The sequence below is a fragment of the Hippocampus zosterae genome, chromosome 8, assembly GCF_025434085.1.
Source record: "Hippocampus zosterae strain Florida chromosome 8, ASM2543408v3, whole genome shotgun sequence".
In the NCBI taxonomy this organism is placed as follows: Eukaryota; Metazoa; Chordata; class Actinopteri; order Syngnathiformes; family Syngnathidae; genus Hippocampus; species Hippocampus zosterae.
The window spans coordinates 13,389,232-13,416,177 of NC_067458.1; the positions used below are offsets into that span (position 1 = coordinate 13,389,232).

Here is a 26,946-nt window from a genome sequence, read left to right on the forward strand (position 1 = left end):
TGCACTGATAGCATGCGCTCACACAGTGGCTGACTCTGTGCACAGTAATATGCTCAGGAGCCGGTGGAAGGATTAACAGCTCATTTCAGTGACTATGCAGTTGGCCCTCATTGGGTCCCCAAGGAGAGAGGCAGCTGTGTGGGGGTGCTGTTAGACAGCCCATTGTTGTGTGAGTGTGTGTATGTTAAGGGGGGTGAGGTTCCATGGCATATATTTTTATCTGACACCACATGGTATATTCGATGATCCAACACCACTTTAACCATTACATGCCATAGGGCTTATCTCGGGCAGCTGACTCGCTCCTCTTTCATATGATATCTCCATTTAAACAAACTACACGATGGTGAGGATTCAGACAGCGGATGCGACTTGAAAATTCATGAGAAGAGATCCGATTCAATTTTAAGGTTCCAGCTAATTTGAAAAAGTTTAAGGTTCCAGCTATTTTGAAAAGACAAACATAAATGTTAGTTCCTTTTCTTAACCAAGTAGTCTGGGTTCACATGGCCCAGACTGTGTTGTTATAATTGCATGTGAAACCGCTAAGTTTAATTACATTTTGCCCAGACGAACTGCTCTGGTGACGTCTGGTTATAGGATCCAGGTGGGCCTTATTATGAAAATGCACAAAACGCTTGAGAGTGATGAGGGGTCATGTGAAGATGTACCTTTACCTAAAGCCAAATAAATATTTAAGTACTCTTCTGTCAGTTGGAGTGACTGGGTTTCTTGACACATGGCTTCTGGAGTGACAACTTGTGAATTCTGAGTTTAGTTAACCTGCACCATAGCCTCAACTCAACCTGCACTTGTACACACTAATTTTCTTTGCCAACAATGGTGAACAGACTACTTTATTAGTCAGTGCTGCCCTGTTTTTAAGCATTGATGACTTTATGTAATTTTATTTTTTTGTCCACTTGTTGGACATTGTTGTTGCAGGTTAATATGTCTTGTAACGAGAGTTAGTTGTTCCAAAGCAAACACTACTAAGCTCGGGACTTAAAGGAAAAAAGGAATTCAGGAAAAATCCATAGTCTGGAGCCCTGAGAAAACCTTGAACAAAGTAGCACATTATAACAACTGCCAAACTGGAAATTCCCAGCCACTATGAGTCAAATGAAAACAAAACCAAAAAAAAAATCACTTCTTTAGTTTTGTCAACAGAAGAACTTTTTGGAGGGATTCTATCCGTTCGTATTTAGTGCATATAATGAATGACTGGGGGGGCCTTTACATGAGAACGGGGACTGGTGGTGAGTCTGGGCTCCAACGCACAGTTGGTTATCTCCCTAATCCAATCTAGTCCTATGGTGCTGGCAACGCTGTACCAGTGCTGCAGCAGCAGGGGACTGCTTTGTGAGGAGAAGACGGCTGTTACAACTTCAAGAAACTCAAACCATTCACTGGCTTCTCTTTCTATGATGCCACCCAGTATGAGATAGACTGGCATTGTGATGCCAAAGGTTAGCATTTAATCGCTTGTCATATTCAATCAAGAGATGACAAAACCGGAATGAAATAATTTCTGAAAGTCAAACGTGATGTGTGTGGATATTTTTGATATTTTTGAGTGGCACGGTAGACGACAGGTTTGCACACCGGTCTCACAGTGCAGAGGGGCCATGATTTCGGTTTCGACCTTCCTGTTTGGAGTTTGCATGTTCTCCCCGTGCTTGTGTGGGTTTTCTTCGGGTGCTCCGGTTTCCTCCCAGATTCCAAAAACATCCACGGCAGGTTAATGGAACACTCTAAATTGTCCCTAGGTTTGAGCATGAGTGCAGATGCTTGTTCGTCTCTGTGTGCCCTACGATTGGCTGGTAACCAATTCAGGGTGTACCCCGCCTCCTGCCCGAAAACAGTTGGGATTGGCTCCAGCACGCCCACAACTCTTGTGGGGATATGCAGATGGGAAAATGGAGGGTTGCATGGATAGATATCATTGAGGGAATGAATATTTGTAGATTAACGTTTCATTGATATGTTATTATTTTTATTTTATTGTCACTCTCAACATTTTGCACTGAACAGCCAGGATAGACGCGCAAGTTATTTTTCATTTATCTTAGTTATTCTTCATCATCACTGGCCATGTGGTGAAATCTCAAGGAAAAGTACCCTGATAAGTTTAACGATCCTGCAAAGTGATTTCAGTGATGTCTTTCTCGATACATTCAATATGTTTCACAATAAATTGTGAAAACAATTGCAAACACTGGGAACAAATTAGTACTGAACGGTTGAAGTAAAGCGTTAAAGTCTTTTTCACTCTTCACCAGTTGCCCGGATTTTTTCCACGCGGCTAAAACCAAGCGCAAGTATGCACTCAGGCTTCTTGAAATCCTCCACTCCTCCACTAAGTGCTGAGAGGCCCTGGCACGTGTGGTGGGGGAACTATGGGTGCCTTGGCACAGGCGCTTTTGGGACTGTAGCGTGCCCCTTTGTCCATTTTGTTATTGTGTTTTTTTTTGTTTTCTTTTTTTGTGTATGAACAACATTCTGTTGCCTTTCAAAAATAAAATTCAGCAACACATTCATTCATTCATTCATTCATTCATTCATCTCCCGAGCCGCTTGATCCTCACTAGGGTCGCGGGGAGTGCTGGAGCCTATCCCAGCTGTCTTCGGGCAGTAGGCGGGGGACACCCTGAATCGGTTGCCAGCCAATCGCAGGGCACACAGAAACGAACAACCATTCGCACTCACACTCACACCTAGGGACAATTTAGAGTGTTCACGCATGTTTTTGGAATGTGGGAGGAAACCGGAGCACCCGGAGAAAACCCACGCAGGCCCGGGGAGAACATGCAAACTCCACACAGGGAGGCCGGAGCTGTCAGCAACACAATTTAAATAAATTAAGACGTTAATATTGTGAAAGCCTTGGTCACAACATCATCCTCACGGAGGACATAATAGAAAACCGCAGTCCAGCTTGCTTTCGAAATTTCCCTCTTCCAACATACCTGAGTCAAATAAACAGCTCATCAGCAAGCTCTATGAAAGCTCGATAGCGATCCTGATCAATAATTCTCCCATTTTCTTTTGTAGCTTTTACATTCAGCCTAGCTCCAGCAATATTACCAACAGCAATCTCTCCACAAGTCCCCTCAAAGCTGTTGAATTCATAGGTGTCAAACTCAGGTCCTGGAGGGCCGCTGTCCTTATGTTTTCCAAGTCTCCCTTTTGCAACACAACTGATTGAAATGATCAGATCATCAGCAACCTCTGTGCAAGCCTGACATTGAACTTGTTCATTTGAATCAGTTGTGTTGCAACAGGGAGACTTGAAAAACATGCAGGACAGCGGCCCTACAGGACCTGAGTTTGACACCTATGCTGTTGAGCATACCCAATCAGATAAAACATTGACTACTTTTACTTTGCTCTGCTCCCTACCCAATACATTGTGTGAGTACAATGAGATGGTATGTTGTCATCATATGCAGAATTCATCATAAATCTTGGCTGCAACAATTCAGCTTGTTCAAGAATGAAGAGGGTTCGTCATTTTAGCTTTATACAAGTACAGTACATAGTGCCAATAAATTATATTGTAAATTATGTTTCTGCAATGTTTTTCAAACTCTTGTTCCATGTGGAAAACCACGTGATGCAGTGACTTAGTGGACGAGTCCAATGCCTGACCGTGAGCTTGCGTGCGAGTATTTGTTTAGCTTGATAGCTGCCAACGCACCCATGTCCACGTGGTGCGACAAGCAACCTCCTCACTCGGTTTTCTGATGTGTGTGTGTGTGTGTGCCCATAAAACAGAGACACTTCGGGGAACGGTAACTGTTTATTAAACACAGCTGCACACATTATTCAGTCTGTGGCTCACACTGTATATTATACATCTTCCAATTGTTGATATATTTGTGCTGAACAAGGAATAAGATGAAGCCTTTTCAATTCTTTCCTGTCTCTGTCACTATAATCTGGACCCCCCCCCCCCCAATAAAAAAGCAATAGTAACAAAGTTATGATACAACTGCATGCTGTAAGACATCCATCTATTGTAGTCCCTCACCAAGTAAAGACACATCCTACCGAGGCTTTGGGAGAGCCCTTACTTCATTGTTCTTGGCACAACAGCTGTGATTAAATGAGTCCATTCCAAAGTGCTCACCCTTTGCCTAAACCTGAGCTGCTTCCACTGCTGCCTCCTCATTGACCACACGACCATTGTGGCCGAGGTATTCACTGGTAAGACACACAAGAATGCAGTAGCGGCTGAGCTTTTGCCACATGGTGGCCTTGCTGGGAAAGCTCGTGAACTCAATTCCAACAGCTTATGTTTAGCATGACAAACCAGTGACCTATGGGTTCATGCTCTTAATTTGGGGAGAACCACCCACATGCATAAATATTAACAGTCCCATCTCAATTTAATCTGTAAAATGTTTTCTTCCTCTCTTATGTTGTTATAAAATTGTGAGTCATATTCAAATGTTACCAAATAATTAAAAAGATGTGGTATTTAGACAAATGTGTTCAGCATTGGGAAATACCATTTCAAGGATTAAGACTGCAATGGAACGCAGTAGAGTAAAGCCATCTAAACAAGGGTGACTAATCCTAATAAGGATCCGCATCAAATTGTATATTTTAATAGATACCTCTCTCCTGCATTTGCACAAATTCTATCAGGTTTTATTAAAATTGTTTGAGTTTTTTTTTTTTTTTTTTTAATTGTGCTACTTGCTCATGCTGTATAATGCGTATGGCCATCTTTTCTGTCTGTTCTGAATGATCAACTTGTATAATAGAAATGCTTTGAATAATAAGCTCCATGTTCAAGACTGTCAAAGTAGTGCAGTGTTGTCTCCTGAAGGAATGGCACACGGTCTGTAACCCGGACAAGGTCACCAACAGAGTGGGAAGTGAAGAGAAGAGAAATGTAATCGCGCAAAGTTAACCCAAAGATTAATTTAAATTCTCAACATTTCCACCTCATGTGTTACGAGCACCCAACAGCATAATGCAGGGGTGCCCAAACTTTTTGGATTGAAGATCTAATTTTCGATCAACTAAACTCTCGGGATCTACCCTTACGTGCGCGCGCGCGCACACACGAACACACACACACACACACACACACACATACACACGCCATTATGAGACACAGCCTGAAACTGATGCATGCGACACACTTTTGCAGCCTGTTAACGATCATAGCTCACACGTACCGTTTTAAAGTGCTTCCCTGGACCCTCCTAGATTCCTATTCTTTGCCCGTGCCCTCGGTGAATTGTACACGAAGCAAACTCTGAATGAGAATAATGACGATAAAAGATAGAGCGCAACAGCTCTGATCACAAGCTGCAATTGCAGACTGCTGAGTGCTAACAACTTCCGGTGACGTAATCACGCGCCACTGTAAATTCAAGATTTACCTGCTTGTTTTATTTTTTTTTATATTGTGAAAATGAGTCTGATAGGATGATTAGGGTACAGCGTACATGAACACAAAAAAATATGTTACTAACATGTACAAAGACACACAAATGGTTGTTTGTTTTTTTTCTCCTTGACACTCTTCGGATCTACTTGGGAACTGTCTTAGATCTACCGGTAGATCAGGATCGATGGAATGGGCACCCCTGGTATAATGTATCTCATCTATTTTCATCACAGCATTGTCATTTAGTGGGACACAACTCCACTTGTAACCGATGCAAGCATACTGTACCAGCAACTAAGGAAAGCTTTACGCCATTTTTCCTGACTACAATGTCAATTTTAAGGTAATTACTGGCTCTCTTCTGTCAACACCATCGCATCAGTACTGAAATTGTTCTTCATACAACCTGCTCCTCTGTGCTCTGTGTGGCACGCAAATGACTGCTGCAGCTTGGCAGGAGAAGTTAGGATGCTGTCACTGCAATTGTTATGACACGCACAAGTAGTTGTCTTACTCATTTCTATTTCTGTTCTATCTCTGGTAGACTTGACAGAACAGTGGTGTTGATAGGCAGTGATGACATTACAGGCCCATCATGAGAGCGTTGTTGTAGAAAGTACATTTGAGTCATTCCTGCAAAGAGAGCATTTGATATTGAAGTGTTGTTTATTTATATTAACCGGGCAGAAGAGTTACTGTGAGACAGTAATACAAAGCAGTGAATCACATGACCAGAATTTTCGGTGTTAATTTCTGCATTTAGCTAAGTGGTACAATGTTCAAGTTTGTACCTGAGGAATGTCATAGCGTGGCACATATGCTGACAAATTGGTGTGCTTGTGTGTTAAGGCCCATACAAACAAGGTTGTATTAAATGGCAGAGGAAAATATCATGTTGAACAGACTGGAGTCACACCCCCTTAACCCCAGGAAGAACACAGCATGGAACTGTCACTTGAGTCTGGCGTCATTATCGCTGCAGGTCTGACTTCTTAGTGAAGGCTGACAACTTTATGATTTGATTCACTTGAGCTGAGAAGTAATTAAAAAGGGAGGATGGCAGTGAGACCTCATAATGAAACGGTATTATGCATGCATTCTATTGCATGATGTTATGCAAATGCGAAAAAAATCTGCGTTCAGTGAAGGCATACGAGGGCATAACCTAAATCATACATTTACAACAGTTCTTCATTTTTCATTAATCTCATCACAAATTTGTGACTAGCTTCGTAGGCATAGGTTTTCTACAGAATGTAATAAAGAAAACTGAAACAGAAAAAAAGGCTCCATTTCTGCTATTATAGTGGGTGATAACTGTACTACCTCATCAGTGAAGAATGGTAGCATGGTGAGGGCAGTCAATGAAACTTGTTGCCTTGTATTTATTGACGAAGTTGTTACTGACAAAAGTAGCAGGATGATTGCTGAAATGTTTAAGACTATACTTTCTGCTCGTTTTCAGCCAAATGCTTCGGAACTATTTGGACCGCCCTTCACAATACAGATGGGCAACAACGCAAAGCATACCGCAAAGGCAGAATGTGGAATGATATGCAATGGCGGTGTCAATCACCTTACCTGAACTCAGGTGAGCATGTATTTTACTTGATGAAGACAAAACTGAGGAGAAAATGTTCAACATCAAGCAGGAAGATGTTTGCAGTTGAGACTGTTGCAGTCGAGGCCTGGCAGAGCATCATGTTGGATGAAATTCAGTTTCTGGTGGTGTCTATAAATTGCCGACTTCAGGCTGCAATTTACCACAAAGGTTTGGCAACCAAGTATTTCGCAAAAATAAAGTTTGATTATCGATAGTATATTTGTCTCATTGCTTTTACTCCCGTCAAAAGTGGGAGACATATATACAGATTGCTTCGGCACCATTCACCTGATTTGGTCACACATACCCTCAAATTAAAGCTGGCAATCTGCATTGAAAGCAAGCACATCTTGTTCATTTTTGTCCAAATCCACTCTGGTGCTGTTTAGAGCCAAAAAAGATGAGAATTTTATTGATGTCCCAATATTTATGGACCTGCCTGTAATTCATTAAGAATTGTTTGTTCCAGTAGATTAACAAAGGCATGTGCTAAGCACATCATCACAGTCAAATGTTCCGGTTTTAAATCTTGAAACCGGCCTTTCTGTGTGGAGTAAATCCTGTATCCAAAAATCCAGCATTTTTGTGTGGAAAACAATGTTCAATGAATATAACGGCATATGAGTCACGGAAACAGGCACTCTTTGTGATTTTGTAACGAATTCTGAAACACCGTAGGCACACTGCTCATGATAAAGTCATGAGAGTTGTTGACAATTTTCTCGTGCAAAAATCAAATTGTCCAACTTAGTGACAACCACTTTCCCACCGGAGATAATGAAGTGTAACGGCATTCGCCCCCACGAATCTGACACAGACTGTGTGAATGACATAATATTAAAACACTTCCTCATCAAGAGATAAAAATGTATATTTCCCATGCCTGAAGGCAGTCAATTAAATGACAAGTACATCTAATGAACAATGCAAGACTAGTCAGAATTTAATCAAAAGGCGGTAGCGGGGTCCCAGTGCAGATGGAAAATGATTAACACAGTTAATCAAACATCCCAGCGTTAGGTTAAACACAGCCAGCCTTTGCCATCATCTGAAATATGGATGGGATGACTTGTGCATTTCCATTTTTCCATTTCCCTTTGCTTTGGGAACATTTATGGCATTTATCATGTTGACCCTATTTATTCCGCTGCTTTCAAACAGGTATTTATGTTAGCCCTGACACCGCTGACAAATGTCCTCTTTTTGAGAACAAATGCAGACACATTTAAATGAGCGAACGTCTCCACAATCACGAAACATTCTATTAAGAGCCAGCTGGTCAAAGCATCAGTGAGCAGATGTGCAAAGACGACCATATTTGTCTAAGAATCTAGAGGGTCTCATAAAAAAAGACATGTATGTACAGTGCTTTGATTTCAAGCAACTTCCATTGGTTGAATAGTATTCATATTGATTAGGAGTGTAAATAAAAATGATTCGAATCAGAAAATCGATTTTAAGTTTACAAAATATTAATCTATCTATATCAATATACATATATATATGTACTATATATGTATATAATCCGAAGCGAAGAAAGTTTTTTCAAAGCCAAATTAACCAAATGGTATGAGTGTGGCCCTTTGTTCTAAGATTTGATGGGGCCACTATAAGTTCGTAGGGGCCGAAGACACAGACAGTAGTGTAGTTGTCATCGCTGCAACATAATTGAGTGTACACTGTTAAATGTGCGAACATTAAGACACTGCAGTATTATAGTCCAGGTTTGGTTCTCGGGATTGGTGTATTTTTTTTTGCAGCACTCAGGCTCAAAATTATATTTGTCTCCTTACCATGGCTAACAGCCACATAAGTAAATACATTTTCCTGCAAGTAAATTAATCAAATTTCCAATTGGGTAAATACTGTAAATCAACCACATATCCGAAGCTAACCTAACAGACATGATCGCCTCGATTATGGTTTGCTAAAACGCTGAAACCAATGTGGTTTGCTACAGTGCTATTTCGACAGGGACAATCCAAGTGAGGCATGTCTAGCTGTGCCAAATCAAGTGCCACTACAAAATGGTATTGAAAGTTGTTCTCAATACCACTACCTGTATTCAGATGTATCCAGCTGCTTTGCATGGTTAATGACATCCGCTGCATAAATGAAATGGAACAGATGTATTTTTGTTTTTGAAGTGACCCTCAGTCATGTACAAAGATTTATGGAGCTTTTTTTTTTTTGCATTGTCAAAGTCAGGAACAGCAACTTTGTTCCCTTCGTAATTTACCACATAATAGTAATTAGCCATGATTACAAAGTATCTCTTGAGAAATTGGGACGGAATAATTTCGTGCATTGTCCTCACAAATGAGAAGATGCCCTTCTTTTACATGTCGCTTTCCACTCTTGGATTCTCTCAAGATGACGCCACTAATCAAGCAAACTATTTGATTGCTTTTTGAAAAATTAAGTTCAATAATTAGGGTGACTCATTCCAGACTTTTAACTGTAGAAATTAAAATGTTTGATATTGTCCATTTTGACGGTTGTTACAAGCGTGCATATTTTTGGTTTGCAGCAAGTTTGAAGAAACTTTGTTGACTTGCTCAAGCATCTATAGCTTGTATCCCTTTTTTTAACCCCTGGGGATCACCTTCTGTGTTTGGAACGGTAATGTTTTATGGAAATAAGCTATATGTACTTAAAACTTATAATTGTGTTCCTTTATACTTGGACAAAGCAGTTACTTTTAATTTGGTAGAATTAATCGGAATCCAAAATTGAAGGGAAGAATGTCCGTCCACAATGATGAATGCTTAAGTAAGATTTTGCCTCAATTAAATTTCAGGCAATTATTCCGGAAGATTATTGACCTCTAAAGGGACTGTTGAGGTCACACATTGTCCCCTGTCTTTGCAGTGCAGTATTCATCTTCATTAGGGAGAACAATTGAAGTTGTTTCCTGCTCAAACGAGAGGGTATTAACGTAGACAGATTAGCCCCTGCACAGTTCACTAAGAAAGTTGCTTTCTATTATGGTCAGCACAGGTAAAATTAGATTTTCTCGCACCCATTTTTTTTCTTTTAATATATTGACCTTACAACTCTTAACTACCAATGCCTCTTCGTCTTTACACTGCATGGTTCAAGTAACACTATTTCTTTAATCTACCTCTGTGTTACTCAGTTATGACCACAGACCTTAATTAACACTGCCTTTTCCATATTATGAGCACAACTATGTGTGTGCGTGTGTGTGTATGTGTGTGTAAATATACAGGTATATATCCATTATCTGAACTGCTTATCTTCATGAGAGTGGTAGGAGTGTTGGAGCCTCTCCCAGTTGACTTCGGGAAGTTGATTGGTTGCCAGCCCATCGCATGGCACACATAGACAAAAATCAACCATTCACACTCACAATCATACCAAAGGACAATTAACTTACCGTGCAAGTTTTCCTCTGTAGAGTTTGCATGTTCTCAACGTGTGTCTGCGTGGGTTTTATTCCCATTTCCTCCCACATTCCAAAATCATGCATGGCAGGTTATTGGAACATTCTAAATAGTCCCTAGGTGTGATAATGAACACGAATGGTTGTTTGGCTATGTGTGCCCTGAGATTAGCTGTAAACCAGTTCAGGGTGCACCCCGCCGATGGCCCGACGACAGCTGAGATAGGCTCCAACCTGCCCGTGACCCTTGTCAGCCAAAGCGGCTTCGAAAATGGATGGATGGATGGATGGATGGATAATTTCTCCACAGTCATAATTTAGTTTCCAAGGTGGGCGTAGTTACTCACAATGCCAAGTCTGCATGTATTTATTTTCTAGTCAATGTGATTGTTATTGTTGTTGGCATGACATTGAAGTGTTCCACATTCTCCTTGTCGTGTGGTAACAATTGTGGATATCGATCCTCAAGTCTGGAGACAATTGAAGAGTAACTATCCAGTGAAATAATGAGGGTTTATTTTTTCAGATTTCTCTCAAAGGTCTTGTAAAAAAGGATGAAAATTTGCAGATGTTCTCATTTGTTTCCCAATATTTTACACTTTCTGATTACAATTCATCAGCTTGATCAATTATAATTATGAAAGCTCCATTTTTGACCGAATGCCTGTTCTTTTCCCCTCCACGTGTTGCACTTGGGAGTGAATGGGTGTCTCGCTCAATCATCTCAAAGCACACTGAGCATGGGGCTGCGTTTCCAGTGAAAATGCCACATCTTTTGAAAAATATGTCAATTTTTCCACAAGACAGACTTAGAGCATGGCAAAATGAAGCAAATTGGTACTGTTGGCCTCTGCTGAACCATATTACTGTGGACCATATATCATTTTTTTTATAGGTCACAAGTGAAGCACATCTGTTTCCACTTGCCCAAGTTTCCATACAAAACATTTGAATAGAGATTCTTCATGTATATCCTTTGCTCCCCTGCTCTTGTTTAAACCAACATGTGCCTCATACATCAGCCCACCCGTCAAAAGAGCCAAAGGCTTTGCTGCACGAGAACTTTCTCAGCTCGTTTGATTAAAGAATGTAGTCGTAGAAGCCATACGATGTTGACGCCACAACACAATGATTTGTTTATGCGGTGCGGTCTTTTAACAGTCAACTTTTCTGACAGTTGTGCAAGCCAGAGCCCAACGTGGCCATGCTGAACCTGGCTTTTTCACTCAAATTTGATCTCGGAGCCCCTCATGTGTTTGACTTCTTTTTAATTACTTCCTGTCTGCTGGGTCAATTATAAGCCCTGGGTTCTTTTAAGGGGGAGCATAGCATTTTGAACAGACAGCATGATTAAATAACTGAAATGTGAGCACGATCATGAGATCATTCATCGGGGCTTGATTTGATAATACGTTATACTGTATACCGATTTGAAATGCCCTTTTTAATGTTTAGACAGAAGTTGATTAGTCGTGCCGCTATTCTTGAGTCCATTTTAATTAAACGGGGAGAAACGACAAAAAAAAAAGTTATTGATTGAAGTAGGTTGAAGACATAGAACACTTTGAAGTATTACTCTGTTTTTCCATTATTGATTTCAGTCAAATGGGTGCCACGCCATTGTCACTTAATTAAAGGATTTTATGGATGGTATTTAACAAAAATGTTTAAAAGCTCAAACAGGACTCACACATATAAGACAGGTTTCCATTAACACATTAACACTTTGATTAACCCTACGAAAATAGTTTGTGTCTGTCTAATTTAGGAATACTTGGACATTTATGTTCATCAGAAAGTAGCCCTCTTCAGCAAAGGTGTCAAACTAACTTTGGTCGTGGGCCACTTTGGAGTTATATATTCCTTTATATATTATGACAGTGAAACCAAATAAATGTTGAATCGTTTCATCACATTATTACTTGTGCACGACAAATTGATTGATTACCAGTTTTAAAATCAGTCAACTATCAAAGATTGATCTATCATTGGTCAAGTGAGTGGAAACAGGAGAACAAAACTATTGCAAAATCTCAATGTTATTTATGACACATGACAATTCGGCATTTCGGTAGAGATTTTGGCAAGGATCAGGAAAGTTGACACACATTTTTGCTTTTGCGGGTCCTATAAATGATGTGGCGGGCCAGATTTGGCCCGCGGGCCTTGATTTTGACACCTTGCGCTAACGTATCAGAAAACTTCAACGCTCAATCTGCCATTGTGTATAACACATGTGTAAGTCTTTTTGGACCTTTTTTTTTGGTGACGTTTATTCCCAAAGGAATAACAACCACAAGAGGTTTTCAGAGAAGTTGAGAAGCAACGAAGAATATACACTGGAAGTTATACGAGGTCTGCAGACTCTTGTTCAAAGTCGTGATACTGCTGTCATCACTATGATCAGAATGTTTGATAGTTTTAACATTGGTTCACTTCCTGTTACATTTGTTTCTCAAAAAAGTGTTACATCATTAAAAATTTGTGAACTCCTTCACAGGAACATATTCTTTCACTTACAGTACAGTAGTTATTCTTATACAGATGAACCCTGTAAAGCAAGGCCTGTAAGCATGTCCTGTAAATTTGACACAGAAACGAGAAGAGCATTGTTCATGATCCTGCCAGATTTGAATGAAACCCCCCCCCAAAAAAACCTAGCATATAAAATGAGACTTCAAAATGAGAAAATCCTCATCATTGTCTCCTCTCAACTGCACTGCATGTGTTGAGACTGGTCAACTCTTAACCATCAATCAGACACCACTACTGTAGATTATAGCGTGTACTTGCCAGATGTAAAAGAATTAATTAATTATTCAACAACTAAACTATTGTCAAATGAATCCACAACTATGTTAGTAATCATTCAGTTGTCCGAATCCTCACAATTTCAGCGCCTAGGCAGTAAATATTCTCTGGTTTCTGTTGTCCTCCATGGAAGAAGACGGATGATCTTTGAGGTTCATCAAAATAAGCCAACATTTTGGCCTATTTTCTGAGATGTTACAGACAAAGCTAGGTACTATAATTAGTTTATATTGGTCAGTTTCAAGTACTGTCATGTGCTGATTTTTAATAAGGAGGTGGAAATTGTATTTTATTCATCTTGGTAGGAGGCTCTTCGTCAAAATGGAATACCGGTAGTTACGGTGGACTATAATCACAAAATAAGCACACAAGCCAACTTAGAGTAATTAGTAGAGACATAAAGTGACTGCCAACTGGTTGCCCGATTAAGTCACTGGGCAGCTCAAGTTCTTACATCTTGGGGGAGCGGTTACTCATGGCCCAAAAAAACTGATTAAAAGAAATATTAGGAAAATAGTTTAATGCTGTATTGCCACAATTCAACGATGCATACTTTCATCTCAGTCTTTGTACATAGCGACTTTAACAAGTTCTGATAAATAACATAGTTGGACTGGGGAAGTAATTTTTTTTCTTTTCATTATTTCCGCAAATAGTTGATTCTAAACATGAACAAACTGGAAGTTAACCAATGTACCTTGAATGGATTGCTTTGACCTTAGAGGTTCTGCTGCACTCAATTGTTTGAGACAGTCATATTTTAATTTGAAATATAGTGTGTCTGCTATTAATTACCACTCTGAAGCACATATTAAGCTTAATAATAGTTCAGCTGTGCAGTTCACGGGGAGATTTCCAAAACACCATCCAACCCACACAAAGTAAATAATATATAAACCTGAACAGAGCCTATTGTTAACCCAAAGGAAGTCCAGTTCAATCTGTGCAAAAACAGGGCAGCTCCTTGTAGAAGTGGAGAAGTAAGGTTAAGTCTCCAAGTGGCATGGTTGCCCATGGCTACATAAATATTAACCGACTCGCCTCTGTAGTGAGACAGGTCTTCTTTGATTGGAAGTCTGCTGCAAGAGCTTGATATCCATGGAGACCACTGAAGGCACCCTGGCAAAAATGATGCCGGAATACCAGGAGAGTCCATGTTGCGGTAATATGGAGAAGTTCCCTTCAGGAAAATCCAGCTGTTCTTTGACAAGCGTAGGGCAAATAAATAAATCAATTAATTAATCCAGGTGTGGATTATATAAAGATGCCATTAACATGTGGCTCACTTTGTATATATAGTACCGTAATATTGAAATACCGTACTTGGAATTTAAAATATTTGCAACAGAAAATGAATGAAGATAATAGAAGACTTTTTAACTTTTACTAACTGCAGTGCAGTGGTCTGTCACAACTCTAAAACAACACATTCCCGTTGGGATCAATATTCACTTATGTGTAATGTGTTACAGTCCAAACTTTCCACCAAAATCACATTACGCCACCTACGCCACAACTTAGACCTGCTCTCAGCCTGTCTAAAGTATAGTCCACTTTTGTCACCAAATTGAGTGGGATGTAAAAAATAAAATTAAAAAAAAACTCAATCCACTCGAACACCCAAGATGGCGCAGGACGGTCAACCGAATTCCCACACACGCTGGGCTGGACTTGCCTCAGCACGAAAATGAAATAAAGACCACCAGTTTTATGCCGAGCGCACGTGTGCCTCTCTATGAAAAATAGAGCCCTTTGAGTTAATCCTTTGACCCTGACTGAAATGATCCCACGATATACTGACTTCCTGTATGATGGAGGAAAACATTGCATTAAAACTGCAAAGGTTTTGGGGCATCCCACAATGAAGGTAGCCCTATACTGAGGTACATGTACTTGGAATTATGTCATTTAATTCAAACTTTATTAGTACTTTTCTTTCACATTGTTATAGTGAGGAGTGCCTTTATATTGGTTTGTTACCAAATGGTCTGCTGTACCTTTCACTGCAACCTTCAACATCCTTGTAAAGCACCCATAATTATGGATATAAAAAAAAAGCAAACACACAATGACCTTTTCAGTATTATTTATAGTTTTTGTATGTTGCTAGCTAACTGTATCTTGTTCCAAGCCATGCCAGAGGCCGAAAATGTTGCAATTGTGCGCAAGTGTGCTGTTTGTGTGCAATGAAAAACTGAAGAGGCTGTTTTGACTGACTGTCTTTATTCATATGTGCTGCAGAGTATACTTTATATCCTGCACACAGCCATGTTTCCATGCAAATCAGTCAACTCTACTTCTGTAGGAACCCAAGTGCATAAAATGAATAACTAATACAAAAAGAGACACAAATGAATTGAATAAGTGAACCAACAAGTCATGTTGCTTTTAAGAAGCTTTGGTAATTGTGCTCTGAAACTTTAAATCTGACCAAAACCTTGGGCCACAGAGCTCTACTTTATCGGGGTCAGCCACAGTCCTGTGACTGGTCATGTGTGCGCGAGATGTCAATCATGTGCAAATATTTTGGGAAAGAACCAACAAGCATTGTTCAAGGAACAATTCAAGGTTAAGAGCCATGCTTTGAGCCACATGAGAAATTGGGAGGTATGTTTGCTCACTGGGGATGACTGAGGCCAGTCCAAAGCAGCTGCCATTATCTCCACATGATAGGACAATAGAAACAAAAATCAACAGGAGTCATGTCTTTAGTAGCGAACAAACAAACACAAAATGTGTATGTTTTCCGCCAGTTTTGATTCTTGTAGTAGGGACTACTCATGGAGTGTCCAACATATCCAGCGGCTGGTGTTCAAGTGAAAAAAAAAACAACAACAACACAATAATTGATTCAACTGCCAACTCTCCTTGTCCTTCCTTTTTCTTGTAGTGAAACAGTGCTCTCTCACCCTCTCTAGCCCAAAATGATATCTCTTTTTTTAGCGGGTCAGAGACAGAATCACTACACTCTGTTTAAATTGGGATAAGAGAAGCTCGGCGCTGTGTCGTGTGCATGTGTTAATATTAATGGCACGGCACTTCAGACAAGCTGAGTGACTGCATGCCTTTTAACATTGTAATTCATATTAGAACACAAAGAGAGGTCGGAGCAAAGAGTGGATTTTATTTTTCAAAGTATTCCCAAAAGTCAGTAGTTTCTTTACATGTGTTGAACATGCATCTAAGCATCCAGCATTTAATTTCATATTAAGTTTCAAAAAACATGTCCAAGGTCTGTTGTTGGTCTTTTGGTAGTCACTTTCGGGAGCTGGTGTGTTTCAGGAAAAAAAAAAAAAGAAAGCACACTGTTAACGCATATGAAGAGGTTCAAAATTAAGACTGCACAATCTTGAAAAAATATGCAATATGCGATATGGGTGTTGAAAATCGATGCCTGGCTGTCAACTCAGCACTCTCAAACCTGTGATCCTACTTGTAAAATGGCCCTTGGCACACAATAAATGAATTATTTGTTTGCTGAAGTGAAGAATTCTGAATTGTATGACCTATAAACCTTTGTCCGGGTTCAGCGCAACATATTTTTTTTCAGCTTAGTTTTTTTTTCTTCTTTTTTTCAAATGTCATACCTCGCTGCCTTCGATTGTAGATGTTTCAATGTCAAAATAGGGTGGATTTCTCCATGAAAAAAAACAATACAAAAAAATATATATATTTTGCAGGGCGGCCCGGTAGTCCAGTGGTTAGCAAGTGGGCTTCACAGTGCAGAGGTACCGGGTTCGATTCCAGCTCCGGCCTCCCTGTGTGGAGTTTGCATTTTCTCCCCGGGCCTGCGTGGGTTTTCTCCGGGTGCTCCGGTTTCCTCCCACATTCCAAAAATATGCATGGCAGGCTTATTGAACACTCTAAATTGTCCCTAGGTGTGAGTGTGAATGGTTGTTCGTCTGTGTGCCCTGCGATTGGTTGGCAACCGATTCAGGGTGTCCCCCGCCTACTGCCCGCAGACAGCTGGGATAGGCTCCAGCACCCCCCGCGACCCTAGTGAGGATCAAGTGGTTAGGAAGATGAATGATATATATTTTGCAATTGTTGGGCCATCCTGAGTGTACCTAGCAGTTAGCAAACAGCACCTGGTGCTAGTGAGTCTCCTTTTGTGAGATACATGAATATGACTGTAACTCACAAACACTGGCTGTGACTCATGGAAGACATAAAAGCACACATGCAACACACACAGTGGGGATAAGAAAAATATTACTGTGTGAATTCTCTAATAATAAACTGTCCTCACCTCTAAACGGTTTATGTTGAGTTATCTTTTCAAAGGAATAGTTGAATGCCCTCTGTTGGCAATTTGGACTGCACACTAGTGTGAATACAAAATTGCTGTTTAAAAAAGCCATAGACACCACATGTGTTTTTAGTCTCTGCTTATAAATAAACATTTTTTCCAGCTATGGATGCTTGGCACTGGTTGACCTTTTATTACATCTGTTTTCTCTTTTTTTGTCCTGCCCCCACCCCCCAAAAATGGCATGTATTATTATGTAAAATTATGCTTATAAAAACATAAGTCAGCCGCTCGCCTGCATTCACCTTCACCTGGTGAGCATGACTCAACTTCACATTTCCCCACAGTGTGTGAAAGACAGTTTTTATTGAAGCCAGGTGCTTAGGCATGTCCTGCCTCATAATATATCAGGACAGAATTGCTCAGCCACATCACAACACACGGGTCCTCGCCCAATGCTGAAATAAACATGCAACTCCTCTGCATTGCCCGTGTTTTCTTTTGTGTCAGTAAAAGAGTTCCTTATGTGGATATTACCCACATCGAATTTGAGTATGGTATTTATATTTATTTATTCTTTTTTTTTTTTTACATACAAACCTGTATAAGGACGCACCTCTGGTTTAATAACATCTTCCTGCACGGTAAAAAAAAAAATCCAATACTGTCACGTTCCGTGCCTGCCTGCAGGGGGCGGGCTTTCTTTTCCCCGACTGCACACCTGTTGTTAATTTCGGGCTGATCACCTGCCTTTATTAAGCGACTCCGGCAGTCATCTCACTGCCGGAGAATTCCATGCCGTGCCATATTGCTCCCGCGCTCGATCTCGCTATTGTCAATTGACCAGTTGCCTTTTTGCCTTACGGCCGTTATTCGCGTTTTGCTCCTAGATTTTGTATTGCTCTCATTTCCGCCAAATTCAGGTCCTCCTCGCGTCGTGTTGTTTTCCGCGAGCGTTTTCTGTTAGAGTACCCTTCTTGTTATTTCCTGGACCTTATTTGACCAGCGTTTTGTGTTACCGTTTTTCCCTGTCGGGCTCTTTCTGTTCTTTTTGTCATTAAAGACACTTTTTCGTTGACAAGATTTTTTCGTTGTCTGTTCTCCGGGGATCCAACCTTTATTTCATTTGTTCTGCACGAAGCGATAGCTATCGCTTCGGACAGAACGTGACAAATACAAAAGAGGCATTCAGGTCAAAAATATATCACTGTCAATGTCATTTACAGTGGTGTAGAACGGCATTGCATAGAATATGTTGGTGAACAGAATATATAATAGAGTACAATAGAGTTTTTTTCACGATTTCATGACTTTGTCAATGTGATTGATTGAACTGCACCGCAATTCACTGTAATACAGTTCTATTAGATGCACCAAATACTGTGCTCAAATGAAGACAACAAAAACATTAAATAAATAAATAATAAATTAAAGTAAAAATAGTCACGAATGATGTGGTTCATATGCTGGCTGTGCAAGCTGTGCGGGTTAATTCCCACTCAGTGATGGTTCAAATGTACGTGTCTACATTTTTTTTTTTTCTTGATCAAACGTGGGCAATTTACAAAATGTTGTCGTTGTCGTTCCTCATCCATCAGTGGCCTTGGCACCGACCATCATTGTCAGTCCGTCATTTCAAACCGAACCAAACAGTAATTGTCAGTACTTGTTATTTTAACTGCGCTTCCGTCATTGCTTCCATCAGTAAATTTCACCAGTGTAGCAATCTGTCTATCGTCATTCCGTTACACCCCCACTCTACGACACCACCCAAAAAAAAGCACACGTACTGGTCGAACAGATGAAAAATCCTTTGGAATTAAAAAAAAAAAAAGGGAAATGAAGTGCACTATTTTTCAGTGTATCTACATCATACAGTGCTACCCCCCCCCCCCCCCACACACACACACTCTCATACATTTCACATCCACTTATTTGCCTAAGTTGAACTGGTGGCTGGTTCCAGTTGTTTTCAGACATGAAACACCTAAAAATTGTTCGGTAATTTAAAAATTGGAATGGCTCACCCAAACCAGAAGCTCGCTCCGCATTGTGGCCAAGAGTAAAACTCAATCCAAGTACCTTGCACACCTATTCTTGTCTATAAAAAGCTCGTCATCTGCTACTGCTTCTTCACTTTCTTCTTTTTATTCTTGGTTCATTGGTGGATGACAGCTCTTTGGTACATACCGCCACCTACTGTACACAAAGCCCAAGTGTTTCCGTATATAATCAACGGAAACAACCCTGCGTGGATTCAGCCCCGTGAACAAACAAGCGAGACAATCTAAATATAAATAATGTCACTAATATATCATAAAACACCACGATTGTCAATTTTTTTATGCAAATAAACACATCCATCCATTTTCTAATCAGTTTATCCTCACGAGGGGCGCGAGCGTGCTCGAGCCTATCCTAGCTGTCCTCGGGTAGTAGGCAAGGTACACCCTGAACTGGTGGCCAACCAATCATAGGACACACATAGCGAACAACCATTCATGCTTAACAATTACACCTCAGGCCAATTTTGAGGCTTCCATTACCCTGCCAACAATGCTTTTGGAATGTGGGAGTAAACCAGAATACCCAGAGAAAGTCCACGCAGGCACGGGGAGAACATGCAAACTCCACACAGGAAGGCAGGAGCCGGAATTTAACCCTGAATCTCCGTACTGTGAGGTGTACGTGCTAACCAGTCGAACAATACACTACTACGAAGATTGTAGATTTTTGTAGTCACAGCAAAGTGAAGTGACGGCATCTGGTTCCACCTACTTAAGCCCCTTTCCCACTCTGGGCGAGCAATTGTGACTATTAGCATAGGTCGAAAAATAAGGTTCCACGTTGGAGTTTATCCAGGTTCTTCGTGGTCGCAAATGTTCTGTTTCTTCTTGTTTCAAGGGAATTTTGAACATGTAAAAATAAAAGTTAATATTTTCTTTGTGACAAGCACAGCTAAACGTCTTGTGAACATTTGTAACCTTGAATGAACTCTGACAAACTCTGACGTGAATGCAACATTGGCTGCCTTAAAAATACACTTGCAATCGCTCGCGGCTCAGTGGGATAGGGCCTGAAGATAATCACAGCTGGGAATTACAGTCTACGCAGAGATCCTATTGAAAACAGAAGCACTCACCCTCACACATGCTGTACATGGCCATGGTCAATGCAGTCCTTTCTCAGAAACCTCCTTGAACAATCACAGGCGGGGCGTGTTTCTATCAGTCATCAGCAAAAAAGGGCATACGTCAGTGACGGACTGAGTGGTCCGTCACTGACGTATGCCCTTTTTTGCTGTCACTGACGGACTTACCACTACAGAGGTAATGCCCCTGGATACTGTGTGTGTCGCATGATCATATATATATATATATAAAATCCTGATCTCACCCTTCGGGTGGTGTCCGTCCCTCATTCAGCTCGGGTCCTCTACCAGAGGCCAGGAAGCTTGAGGGTTATGCGCAGTATCCTTGCTGTTCCCAGCACTGCACATTTCTGGACTGAGATGTCCGATGTTGTTCCCGGGATCTGTTGCAACCACTCATCTAGTTTGTGGGTCACTGCCCCGAGCCCGAGTGCTCCGACCACCACAGGCACGACTGTCACCTTTACCTTCCAGGCTCTCTCCAGCTCCTCTCTGAGCCCTTGGTATTTCTCGAGTTTTTATGTTCCTTCTTCCTTATGTTTCCATCACTTGGGACCGCTACATCCACTACAACGGCTTTCCTCTGCCCTTTATCTATGATCACGATATCTGGTTGGTTCGCCATTACCATCTTGTCAGTCTGGATCTGGAAGTCCCACAGGATCTTCGCTCTGTTATTCTCCACCACCTTCGGAGGTGTTTCCCATTTTGACCTTGGGGTTTCCAGTCCATTCTCCGCACAGATGTTTCGGTAGACTATGCCAGCCACCTGGTTATGGCGTTCCATGTAGGCTTTCCCTGCCAGCATCTTACACCCTGCAGTTATGTGTTGGATCGTCTCAGGTGCCTCTTTGCACAACCTACACCTTGGGTCTTGTCTGGTGTGGTATATCTGGGCCTCGATGGCTCTGGTGCTCAAGGCCTGCTCCTGAGCAGCCAGGATGAGTGCCTCTGTGCTGTCCTTCAGGCCAGCCCTCTCTAGCCACTGATAGGACTTCTTGAGATCAGCCACTTCAGTTATGGTTCGGTGGTACATCCCGTGTAGGGGCTTGTCCTCCCATGATGGTCCCTCTTCCAGCGCCTCATCTTCTGTTCCCCATTGTCTGAGACATTCTCTGAGTACGTCATCCGATAGAGCCTTCTCCTTGATGTATTCATGGAGCTTGGATGTTTCATCCTGCACAGTGGCTCTCACACTCACGAGTCCCCGGCCTCCTTCCTTTCGGCTTGCGTACAGTCTCAGGGTGCTGGATTTGGGATGGAACCCTCCATGCATGGTTAGGAGCTTTCGGGTCTTAACGTCCGTGGTCTGAATCTCTTCCTTTGGCCACCTTATTATTCCTGCAGGGTATTTGATCACTGGCAGGGCATAGCTGTTTATTGCCCGGGTCTTATTCTTGCCATTAAGCTGGCTTCTTAGGACTTGCCTCACTCGCTGGAGGTATTTGGCCGTAGCCGCTTTCCTTGTTGCCAGTTCGAGGTTGCCATTGGCTTGTGGTATACCAAGGTACTTGTAGCTGTCCTCAATGTCTGCTATTGTTCCTTCAGGGAGTGAGACCCCTTCAGTGCGGACTACCTTTCCTCTCTTAGTCACCATCCGACTACATTTCTCAAGCCTACATTTCTCATTTCTCAATGACATCCCGATGTCGCTGCTGTAGATCCTGGTTGTGTGGATCAGGGAATCTATGTCCCTTTTGCTCTTAGCATACAGCTTTATGTCATCCATGTAGAGGAGGTGACTGATTGTAGCTCCATTTCTGAGGCGGTATCCATAGCCTGTCTTGGTGATTACTTGGCTTAGGGGGTTCAGTCCTATGCAGAACAGCAGTGGGGAGAGTGCATCACCTTGGTATATGCCACATTTGATGGACACTTGGGTAAGTGGCTTGCCATTGGCTTCAAGTGTGGTTTTCCACATCCTCATCGAGTTCGCAACGCTCGGCTCGCAAGGCTCTTAGGGTCCTGTTCACCTTATACAACTCCAAGCATTCAGTGATCCATGTATGTGGCATCGAGTCATAGGCTTTCTTGTAATCAATCCAAGCTGTGCACAGGTTGGTACGTCAGGACCTGCAGTCTTGTGCGATTGTTCTATCAACAAGGAGCTGATGTTTGGCTCCTCTGGTATCTCTACCAATGCCCTTCTGTGCTTCGTTCATGTATTGATCCATGTGTCCACTTATCTTAGCCGCAATGATGCCTGACATGAGCTTCCATGTTGTGGAGAGACAGGTTATTGGCCGATAGTTGGATGGGGCTGCACCCTTCGAGGGATCCTTCATGATCAGGATCGTTCGCCCTTCGGTTAGCCATTCTGGGTGAGTCCCATCCCTCAGCAGCCGGTTCATTTGTACTGCTAGGCGCTCATGGAGTGCTGTGAGTTTCTTTAGCCAGTAGGTGTGGACCATGTCCGGGCCTGGTGCTGTCCAGTTCTTCATATATGAGACTCTTTCCTGTATGTCTGCCACTGTTATGGTAACTGGGTTCTGTTCAGGGAGGTTGCTGTGCTCCTCTCTCAGGGTCACCAGCCATTGTGCACTGCTGTTATGTGCAATCTCCTTCTCCCATATGCCTTTCCAGTACCTTTCAGTTTCCAGTCTTGGTGGGTCAGCCCTGTTGTTAGGACCCTGCCACTGAGCGTACACTTTCGCAGGTTGTGTTGCGAACAGCCTGTTTATTCGTCTGGCCTCATTCTCTTTCGTGTACCGCTTTAGGCGACTGGACAAGGCTTGGAGCCATTGTTTGGCAGTTTCGAGTGCTTCAGGTATGGTCATCTGGATGTACCTCTCGGGTATCGGCCTTTTCATCACACCTCTCTGGGCCTCCGTCAATTGACTCACATCTTTCCGGGCCGCCTTGATCTTGGCCTCCAACCGTCTTTTCCATGGTGGGTAACGTATCTCATGGCTTCCATGGTTGCTCTTATAGATCCTGGAGACTCTGGGCTATAAGAGCAACCATATATATATATATATATATATATATATATATATATATATATATATATATATATATGATTTTTCAGTTAGAGCTGGTTTGCCTCATTTTGTGGTCCTTGAGTGAAGGTGTTTGGTATAAAAATGCTGAGCCACGGTTTAACTTGACTACTGTGCCATGTGGAGGTGTTTTATTGTTTTATTGCTGTGATCTCCCCCCCCCCCTACACACACACACCACAATGTAAGATAACAGCATCGACTAAATCCTCGTTTTCATTGGTTCATTCGACAGGACTGCCCACTGTAGCACATCACCGTTTGCACTAAAGCAAAGGATTACATCTGAAGTCAGAAAATGAGCCAATAAATGATGTATTGATAACATCCTCTCAATGATTTGATTTGAATTTCATCAGACGACAGAAAAAAAAGAAAGATGGCACGCTAATAAGCCCCCTTGCTCCAAGTCCTGCTGTCGCCGCACAGCCCGATCCGACATTATCCACTCCGCGCTTTTGGGCCGCCCCTGCCCTCAGTGGGTGCCCGCACACGACAGTCTGCTCCCGGCCGAGCACTGGCTGGCTGGCTGTGATTACTGCAAGTGTGCTCCTTGTCCGTTCCTTCTTTACTCCGAGAGCGGGCTCCACTTCGGCTTCAAAACTTGTCGGTCTCTGCGCAAGCCGTGGATAAAGCCACCGAGCGTTCGCCGACACTTTTTTTTATGTCGTTTTGGTGCACAAGAGGAGAACAGACTAGATGGTGTCGGCTCGGTCCCGCCAGAGGTGTTGACGAGATCGGGCAGAGTGGCTTTTGGCTATGGAAGTGTGCCCCTGGAAGAGAGGCACGGCCGGGATGAGAGGAGAACCTGTCGCCGACTGAGAACCAGCCCGAGTCCCCCGCAAAAGGGCATGCTTCACACCCGCAAACCCTGATAGGAGCCCCCCTCATCAGACACTATCTGACTCATTTTTCGCCCCTTATTACTCATATTTTTTAATTCTGACTATATTTCGCCTGGCTTCGCTGCAAGGTAAGTTTTGTTGCACTTTAAACGAAGGAAGATGGCTTTAAGTTGAATGTGCAGCAACTTTCCCTACTTTAGCAAGAACACCCCTTCGCGTGTTCGGCACTCAATTAAAAGAAGCTTTTTGCAAGGCAAAATCTATTTTAGCAGCTTAAAAAGTCACGGTCACACGCAGATTGCGAGCCGATAACTCCAAAATACTGTGGGGAAAAAAATCCCTGTGCAACAGATGTGCGGCCGCGTTGAGCCTGCATCGCATTTCAGAGATGGAAGAATCTAAAACATTCATTTCGTTTTATTAGTTCAGTTCCGTGATTCATTCCCCCCCCCCCGCCTTTTTTTTACAAATCCGTTGATGCTCATACATTCAGAGGGGGATTTCTCGCGGAACTGAGAAGTGATTTTTGAGCACATTCAATGGCTAATCTTTTTTTAATTGGACAAGGACTATTTGTTCAAAGACATGGGAGGGAAAAGTAATGAAAAATATTCTTGAAATATAATAATCACTTCTGTAAAAAAGAGGTGCAATTAATTGGCTGGTGAATGTCAGCCGAATGAGGCAAAGGGAGAAATAAATATGGTTGTTTTTGTCTGCGCAGAAATGCAGCAAAATCGGGTGATTTTCTTTTTGGGGGCAAATTTATTATCAAAGATGTTAAGGCAAGTGATCACGAGCTGGGCGAGCAGCACGCCGCGGCCTGGCCGGTGATGCATGGCAGCCCCCGAAGCACAGCAGCACTCCTCGGTCATCCATCACGGGATTATTGGTCAAATTTAGCCTCGCATTTGACATCGTCTCAGGTTTAAATTGTGCAGTTTGAAAAAAAGGGGTTTCCCGAGTGGATTCAGGTCCATGATTGCGATTTAAGTCGTTTCTCACAATGAAAAGAATGATGTGCATTTTGGTACATATGGATCATTTTAGAAGACTCGGTCATATGAATGAAACAACCCAGTTTGAAGTATAAGCAAGAACGCATGGTTTAAAAGTAAATCATAAAGCATACGTTGGCAAATTGTTTATATGTATGAATTGATCTAATCCGTTGAGGTTATTCCCACTTGGAATAAACACATAGGTATTGAGTGCTGTTTTCCGAATTCTGTATCAAGTATTGGCTGGAACGTTGCTTGGACTCAACCCTTTGTGTTGTGCTGTGTGTGCAAAGCTTTTGTAAAATTAAATTGACTCGCCGCGAGTAAATTTAGGCGAAAAAATGTGGGTCGATTAATGAAAAGAATTTGAAACTGAGTCTTTTTTTCATTTTAGTAGCATTTTCAAAATATTTTCTTTGCTTTGTCCATCACTTGTGACATAAGTGTGAGTACATTGTTCCAATCTTAGAATGGAATTGGGTCGGGATCCGTAGGACCCTTTTCTCCTCTTTTGACCAATTTTATGTCCAGGAATGGATCGATGCGGACCAGCTCGCTTCTCCATAGGGTTTGAAGTCAGTCACAAGTGTCTCTCATCCGTTTTCTCAACTTTTTTTTTCCCCCACACTCCAGCCAGTAAGCGTGAAAGAGGAGGGAGTGGGTGAGAGCTCATCAAAATTTGTGACATTATGGGCTGTTGCTTGATGCACCCTTGCCCATCCCACACTTGTTTTCTTGCACAATAGACGGCAACCGAGATTGGCTTCGTCTGATGAATCGCACACTAAAGAGACCATTGTTTGGATCCTTAAATGATAACAATGAGTCAAGCACTCGCACTTGGGCTTTATTAAAGTAATTTGTTAATGATTTAATATTGAACCGCTTAGACGAGTAGCAACATTCGCTTGCTCTCGTTGTGTCATTGTGCCAATGAGAATGGGCTGATGTTTACCTTCCCAGTGACTTAAGGGTTGCTCTGCCACAAGCATCGGATTCTAGGCAGAGCTTTCAAATCCTTCTTTTGCCTCTCCTCTCAAGCAATGTTGTGTCAAGATTCTCGTGTTCTTCTTCCATGCGCGAGTGGAGTTTAGGTTAGATCGGATATGTAGTGCACTCATTTTGATTTACACTCCGGTGCCAATTTTGGCATATAAATTGTGGGTTTGTGGGTTTTTTTCTGCATGGAGTCATGCTGGGCGGATAACTGCCCGCCATTAAAAGGAATAAACAAGGCTGTAAAGAAAGGCATGGATGGAAGGTGCACGCTTTTTCTACGCCAAGTACTTCCCATTCATGTGAGTTGTTTTATTTTACGATTGCTAATCAGTAAAACACTGGGCGCTACTGTGCGCACCAGCACCTCCACCACCACCAAACATTTGTTTCCACTTCCCAAAACGTCCTTGCAGGGTAACGAGGGTGGAGGGGCTTGGGGATTCGTGGGATTCGGCTGACGAAATTTCCCGCTTGC

At 42.0% G+C, this 26,946-nt stretch overlaps 1 protein-coding gene across 25 annotated transcripts in view; it reads left to right on the forward strand.

Annotated features, from left to right (window-relative positions):
• adgrl2a (adhesion G protein-coupled receptor L2a) overlaps positions 1 to 26,946 on the forward strand; it is a 187,771-nt gene that overhangs the window by 54,675 nt on the left and 106,150 nt on the right. For 13 of the 25 annotated variants that reach the window (XM_052074448.1, XM_052074455.1, XM_052074456.1 and 10 more), the window contains exon 1: positions 23,900 to 24,599. The exons of 1 other annotated variant lie outside the window; for it this stretch is intronic. The gene's annotated coding sequence lies outside the window, so the exon portion shown is untranslated. Of the gene's footprint in view, positions 1 to 6,979; positions 6,999 to 23,899; positions 24,600 to 26,946 lie in introns of those variants that run through there. 11 more of the 25 variants (XM_052074439.1, XM_052074443.1, XM_052074449.1 and 8 more) reach the window with 2 other exon arrangements.